Consider the following 7937-nt stretch of genomic DNA (forward strand, 5'->3'; position numbering starts at 1 on the left):
CATCTATAAAATGGGAATAATGATACTCGCCTCCTGGAGGGGCAGGTACTCGTGAGGACAGCTCTATCGAGCCAGAATCATCCCCACTAGAATCCCATGCCGCCTCCAGCGAGTTACACCAGGAATAAATTTGGCCCACTAGTTTCTATCGGGCCAGATTGTCATGCCCCCCACCGCATGCCCACCAGTCCTGTTGCCAGCCCTCTCTGGGGAGACTCCAAATGCCTCATACGTCCCTTCCCCCCCTGCAGAACGACTTCCGTCGGCACTTTCGGTATAATAATTAACTACTGCAGCTGTTACGCCCTGCTACCCCACTTGTTCCTCACGTCCACGACGGACGTCATCTACAGCCGCCTGGGAAAGCCCCTGGCGCAGAGAAGGCCCAAGGGATCCTGTTGGGGAATGTATGGCAGCGGAGGAAGGCTCAATCCATTGAGTGCAGACACCACTGGTTGTTACAAGGGCGTATTTTGCCCGGGGTGCAGTTGTGCTCAACTGCAAACCCCGGCTGCAGAATCCCAAGGGCCTCGCCACTTGTCAGCGTAAGCAGGGTCTGCATGAGCTCTCCCCTAACAGCTAGTGAGGAGCCGGGGAGAAGACGTCATCAGCTGACCTTGTTTGCGTAGACCCACCCACTCTGCCTAGGCACACAGCATGGTGGGGCCGCTTTGCCCAAATGATCACGTTTGGCTGGCTTGCGCCCATCGCTGGATCCACTGGAGGGGTCTGGTGTTGATCAGGGAAGGCTTCAGTGCACTAGAGCCACTCTGTCTCACAGGATAGGCCACGGCAGCTCCCACTGGCCAGCACCCACTTGACACAGGCCAGGGGATTCAGAGCTGGAGCTCTGCTGCAGGCCCATCCCCACGAGCATCTTCAATGGAGTTACTCCAGGGCTGAATCTAGTCCATCGTCTTAGCTGCCTTAGCTGCACAGGTGCTCCCTGGTCCCCAAGGGTCCGCGTTAGCTCTGCTGCCTCCCCCGGCACAGGTGCTTGGGGGAAGGACCATCCGTGCAGACCGCTTTGGTGGGGCAGCTGCGTGACGACGAGTCAAAGGGCCGACTGGTTCTGGGTGAGCTCAGGGATAAGTGTGCACTGTTTTGGGGTGTGCAGGCTACTGGGCCAGGGAGAGCTTTAATCTGAATGCCCCATCGGTGCCCAAGCAACGGGTTCCTGGCTCTTCCTGTGCTGGGGAATCGAGTCTAGGCAGATGTCTCTCAGGTAACATCCAGCCGGACTCCCAGTGAAGCAGGGAACCAGGGTTGGCCCCGGCCAGGATCCCAGACTATTACAGTTTTAAGCCTCTTTGAAAGCAAAAGGTGAATTCACCAGTGTTCCTGCTGGGATCATAGTAGGGGATGGGTGGGACGAGACAGACGGTGAGTGTATGAACATTTACACCACTGCCCCCTTCTGGAGGGAATCAGAACTGCTCAGCTCTATACCGCTAACAGCTAACAGAGATTTTCCTGCGGCTCAAGGGACAGGGGGTTGTGATTTAAGAGCAGGAGGGTCTGAGTTCTCGCCCTGCTTTCACCAGCAGTGTGAAGTCTCTGCTGGCCCTGCAAGCGTTACACGATACGTTCCCCTCCTGGCCGTTTCAGCAGCGTTTGTGCTTCTGGTAGAACAGGCACAACGCTGCTCCCAGCAATGGCTAACATAAAACTGTCGCAAGCCGGTGTCCCCGTTCCCTTCGGAGAGAAGGCAGAACCACATCACCACCACCTCGGAGCGCCCGTCTGCTTTGGATCCGACACATCTGGGGTCACAAAGTCGAGGGAATAAAAACGTCCTCCAGCAAGTTCTTGCCGCGGTGGGAAGACAAGCCGGTCTATCAGAGATGGTGCTGTCCTGCCGAGTTCGGACTGTAGCCAATTACATCCCATTAACCCTCCGTAAACAATTCCTCTCCCTTCATGGCACTGGGGCCATTCAAACACTCTGTCCCCCCTAGAGACGTTAAGCCAAGCTAGACATACTCAGGTCCGACACCTTTTCCCTTCTAAGCCAGTTCCTGTAACCCCCTCCTCATTTTCATTGCTCGCCTCTGAAGCCTCCTCCTCTATATCCCCAAGGCCCAGGCCTGGGTTTGTACGTTAGCGTGTGAATTATTGAGAAAGTGCTGCCTCAGTGTTTGGCTTGTGATCAGCCTTCTCCCACCCCTCCCTCCCCCAGGCCAGGCAGGAGAGGATGAAATATTCAGCAGCCATCTACACAAGACGTTACTTCCAAGTGTTTCATAATTCATCGAACGCCCCGCTCCTTGCTCATCTCCTCTGCTGACAGAAAGGCAAAGAGTGTTTCTGGGTCACTCCGGACGTGTGCAGTGACCTCGGCTGTGTCAAACACGCTCTTGCTGGCAGCGTCCTTCCAGGGCTGTGGATTCTTCACCCCTTATTAGCGACCTCCTCCCGGAGCCTCTGCCCCCTTCAGGGGAGCAACGTGTGCATCTTGCCAGACGCCTGGGGCCTGCATCTCTCCGGACTGGGACTTTATCTTCCAATGTGTTTGTGAATCAGCGTGCAAGATAATCACCTCTCACACGCCCGGTGCTCCAGCCACGCTCTTGTCCTGGTCACTGTCACCCACGTGGGACTTACCTTCTTTCAATCCATTCCTATACTAGCCTAACCTGACTCCCCTGGCTGGGTCAGCAGGGGCACGTATTGAACTCAGAACCTCTCGATCCAAAAAGTGCACGTCTCTAAAGAACCTATCTCCTTTAGCTAAGGACTCTAGATATGGACTAGCCCCCAAAGGGGGCCGAGGGCTGCGCTGAGCTAGCATGGGTGAGACCAGGAACAACCTCCCCATTAACCGGCATCCACTTCCTCCCCCGCAAAAGCCCAGCTGTCCCACGGTGGATACCTGCTACAATCACCGCATTCTGCACATGCCCTGGCAGCCTGGGAGCTTCTAGGCCCGGGATCCATTCTCTTTACGGCACAACTTATTGTAAAGCCCTGGTAAATGACTGCTAGCACAGCACACCTCATCCACCCATCACTCCACTCCCAAACACCCAACACAAGGTGGGTGAAGAGTTCAGGTTTTAAGCCCAGAAGACCCAGGATGGTAAAGGCCGGATGCTCCATCCTGTCCCCAAGGCCAGGTTTGGTTTGCACGCTCTGAATGACTGTGTTAGCTTTAGCGAAGGTCTGAAGCCAGAACCCTGGCTCTGAACCGCTTGGAGTTTCTGCAGGTTTGGCTCTGGGTCAGAACCGAACCCAGAAAGGGCAATTTGCCAGTTCTGATTCAGCGGAAGTCTTGCAAGTACGACTTTCGAGTTCATGTCAGCGTCAGCTCAGAACTCAACCCTAGTCCTGCTCCAGCCCTGAACCCGCGACTTCATTCATCCTTGAACACCAAAAGTGAACCTCGACTGATTCGTGAACCTCAAACCTCAGTCCCGATTCAGCTGGGAATCCCCCCAAGCCAGCAGCCTCAGCCTCCTCCAAGCTCACGAGCTGAACACAGCCTTGTTAGCCTGCCTTTCGTTGGCCTTCTGGCTCCCATGAACACCCCAGCGCTGGTCGTGGGTGAGAGCATAACCATTCATTGTTGTAAGTGGATGTATTCAGCCCTAAACTCCAGCACTACCACGGTCTGATAGTCAGGGCTTCTGGGACGTGCAATGCACGGGGGACGGCTGGGAGTTACGGACTACAACTGCAAGGCATGTCAGTTGGGGAGATTAATAGATTATGAAACCAAACTGCATCTGGTCTGACCTCCTGCATAACGCCAGCCAGAGAACTGACCCCCAGTAATTCCTGTTTGAACTACAGCCGATCTTTTAGAAAATCATCCAATCTCAATTTAAAAATCGCCAGCAACAGAGAATCCACCACAACCCTTGGCAAATTGTTCCAATGGTTAATTACTGTCACCGTTAAAAATCTGCAGCGGCCAGTCTAAGCCTGAGCGGCTTCCATGGCCAACCATTGGACCTTGTTATTCCTTTGTCTGCTAGATTGAAGAGCCCTCTCTTATGAAATTTCTGTTCGCCCTGCAGGCACTTATAAACTGTGATCAAGTCACCTCTGAAACCTTCTCTTTGATACCAGAAATCAATTGAGCTCTTTGAGTCTATCGCTATAAGGCAGGTTTCTAATCCTTTAATCATTCTTATGGCTCTTCTCTGAAACCTCTGCAATTTATCAACATCCTTCTTGAACTGTGGGGCACCAGAACTGGACACAGGATTCCAGCAGTGGTCACACCACTGCTAGATACAGAGGTAATCCTACTTCAGATTCCTGTGTGTACATCCAAGGATCCAAGCCTTGCTGGCCACCACATCACACTGGGAGCTCACGTTCAGCTGTTTATCCACCAAGACCCCCAAATCTCTTTCAGAGTCACCGCTTCTCTGGATAGAGTCCTCCATCACGTTAGTATGGCTTACCTTCTTGGGTCCTAGATGTATACATTTACAATTAGCCATACTAAAATGCATATTGTTTGCGTCCCCCCAGCTTACCAAATGATCCAGATCACTCTGTATCAGTGACCTGCCCTCTTCACTATTTATCACTCGCCCATTCTTTGGGGGATATTCAGACATTATCAGCAATGATTTTGTTTTCATCCACATCATTGATAAAAATGTTAAGTGGCCTAGGGCCAAGAACCGATCCCTGAAGGACGCACTAGAAACACGCCCTCTCGATCAGGGCCAGCTCCAGACGCCGTTTCGGCAGTTCGGGCAGCGGCAGTCCGAGCGTTGTTGTTTTTTTCCCTGCTTCGGCAGTTTGGGCGGCGGCAGTCCGAGCCGCTTTTTTTATTTTTTTGCTTGGGGCGGCAAAAATGGTAGAGCCGGCCCTGCTCTCGATGAAGATCCAGCTTTTAATCCATTCAATGTGTCCTATGTTCATGCTCTTCTGGTTTCTTAATCAAAACGTCGTCCGGTACCCAGACAAACGCCCTACAAAAGTCTAAGTCTATTACATCGACTGGTATCAACCTAACTTGTAATTGGGCCCCGGGTTGGGGCTTCCAGTAGAACATGGAGCAGGTGGGAATTTATTGTAAACCTGGTGGAAAAGCCTGGGACCAAAGCCCGGGGCAGGTCCTATTGATTTGGTCTTTCTTTACCAGGCACTGGGAAGAGTCTGGGCTCTCAGGAGAAGTGGGGGGAGGAAGAGCCCTGTGAAGAGGTACTGGGGAAGGATCTGCTGGAAAGCTAAGCCAACCAACAATCTGGGGAAACTGAGGCAATGGTGGAGTGGCAAGCCACGGCCACCATCAGCAAGAGCTGCTGGTCAGGGAGCTCAGTGCTCGCAAGGCGTTTCTCGGCCCAGCCCATCACACGCCTCCAAAAGCGTCCCTTCCCCACTGACCCGTTTCCATGGAGATCACGCCGGGAGGGCGGGAGCGGGACGTGCGACTTGCCTGCAGAGCCAAGGCTGGAGCCACGCTGGGGTGAGATGGTGGAATACGATTCCTGCAGCCATGCTGAGCGGGGACGCCAACGAGACAGGGAAAGCTAGGAGAGACAAACCACCCTCATCCGCCACACAACAAGGGGGTTGGGGGGAGCCTTAATACCATAGAAACATAGGAGCTGCCAGGCTGCAACAGACCACAGGCCCATCTACCCCGGCATCCTGTCTCCAAGAGCAGCTAGCAGAAGGTGCTCCAGAGAAAGGTGCACGAAACTGCAGCGGCCATTAACGGGCTGATCTGTCCCCAGGGGAAACTTCTTTCCTGGCCCCAATAATGAGAAAAACATGAGGTTTTTGAATAAGACGTTCAAAGCTTTGTAAGAAGCTCTGTGATGAATGAAAAAAGAATCTTCTCTCGCCGTGCCATTCCCTCCCGATATAGCCAAGGCACTGCTCGACTTCCGATCAGCTACACACACTTGGGCCGCATCCGGAGCCGACGTAAAGCAGCCGAGATCCCCTGAAGTCAACGATACTCCCCTGTATTCCCCCTGCCAGGAGTCACTAATTCAAACAGGATTTAATTGGGGGAAGTCCTACGTTATACAGGAAGTCAGACTAGTAGACGATCACTGAGCTTCCTTCCGACCTCAGGATCCACCACCGTCAGCACAGGAGCTGTCCTGTTTATTCTGAATGTGAATTCCTGCAAGGGTTTGCTAAAACAAACCAGTCACTGCAGCAACTCCTTATCTGCTGAGGCTGCTTGGCAGAGTGGCCGTCGTCCACATTTTACCACACACTTTATTCCAAGCGTTTAAAAATAAGACTGTCATGCATTTTGCAAACGTAGCGCAGATGCGGGAACTAAGGAGGCTGTGCTGCAAAGGGATAATGACGGAGGGAAACAGCTCGGTAAGCTTTAATTCAAAAGGCTCTGACAGTTATGCTTGCTCTAGGGGGGAAATTTACTGTTTCATTCTGATTCAAGCTCCAGGTCATAGACAGACTGACTGAGGGTCAGGAGGAAATGGAGCACTTGAGATAGTGCTTCATGGAGATCTAAAGTACTGAAACCCCCAGCATCCAAAAATCAGGCAAGCCCCTCCCCCGCAATCATGACACTAAAAACCCCCACCACTTTGGGGTCTTTTTATTTGCCTTCTGGTTTTTGAGTCTAGGCTGTTTTTGCACAACCACAAAAGCAGGAGATTGACCTTTTCTATTTAATGAAAGCAGAGATTCTCATGCCCTCCCATGACTCCAGAAGCTGGGGATCCAGAAAGACACCATCTTCTGCGAGGATTTATTTCAAAACCTGAATGAAACAGGGAAACCTTGATTTTTGAAATCTGTTGAGTTTTTTCACAGAGAGCCTGCAAGCTGAAGGGGACAGGACACCCCAGGTGGGGGGGAAAATGGGACTTTCCCAAGAAAATCTCAAGACGGTGAGCAAACTTGTTGTAACCATCTCGGCAGGAGCCTGGGCAACACCCATTTTAAAAGTCCGCTGGAAATACATAAATGTGTATGTCCATAAGCACTCTGATCTGTTTGGCTCTCTGCGTTTCAAAGCACTTCAATCACTCAAAGCATTTTCAGGTTGAAGGTTTCATAATTTTTCGTTTTGCAAGTATATCTAGAGGCAGTAAGTGGGCTTGTGCTTTTCGTTTAAAGCAGAATGAAAGTCTTTTCTCTCTCTTTTTTTTTTACTTTAGAAATCTGAGCATAGAATGTAAAATCTGGGTTTTCAGGACGATCCCACTGTGTATTCGGAGCTCTCAAATCTTAAACAAAGGGCCGCTGACCCTTCAAAGAGATCCTCTCTCCAACATGGTCGCTGGTCAACAAAATTAAAGAAGTGTTTTTAAAACAACAACAATGGCTGGGACGTGTAATAAGGCCAACTAAAAATCTTCTTCACTGCTCGGCTTTCACGATCTTGGCTCTTGTGATGTCACTGACTGAGAGGACCTCAAGTCGCCACAGAGTTTCGTAGCTTAGACAGACCTGGAATTTCTAAGGTAGAAAAAAACCCCAGGCAGAGAGAACACTCCTCTGTCAGCAAAAGTCCATGCTGCCTTTGTACACCATAAAGAAGCAAAAGAAAAGGCCCAAATACCCGCTTTCCCCCTTTGCAGGCCATTTTTAAGCAAGGGGTATTCTCATCAGTGCTCATTCACTGTACGCCCAATACACCGATTCAAGCAAATCAGGGCTGTTTCCTTCTCTCGTTGACTTAAACCCGGCTCTTTGTAAGCAAAGATTATTGTAATTACGTCCTCCTCCACGAGAGACCCTGACTCCACGATTCATTGTTCTCTGCCGCCTTCTCTTTGCTTAATCCAGCAGCCTCCCTTTCCCGATGCCCACGTTCGGCATTTCACAGCCACGCGTTGGCCAGCTCTGCGTTTACCGCTCCACTACGGTTCAGGAAATGAACCAGAATAAAACCTGCCCCTTGAAAACACTCTGAGCGCCGAACTGGTTTAAAACGAGCTAGTGAGGTCGTAGTGGTCAGGTAAAGGTCATCTGGTCGTCCCCCC

This window comes from Terrapene carolina, unplaced genomic scaffold (assembly GCF_002925995.2).
Source record: "Terrapene carolina triunguis isolate 2854851 unplaced genomic scaffold, T_m_triunguis-2.0 Scaffold427, whole genome shotgun sequence".
NCBI classification, from domain to species: Eukaryota; Metazoa; Chordata; order Testudines; family Emydidae; genus Terrapene; species Terrapene triunguis.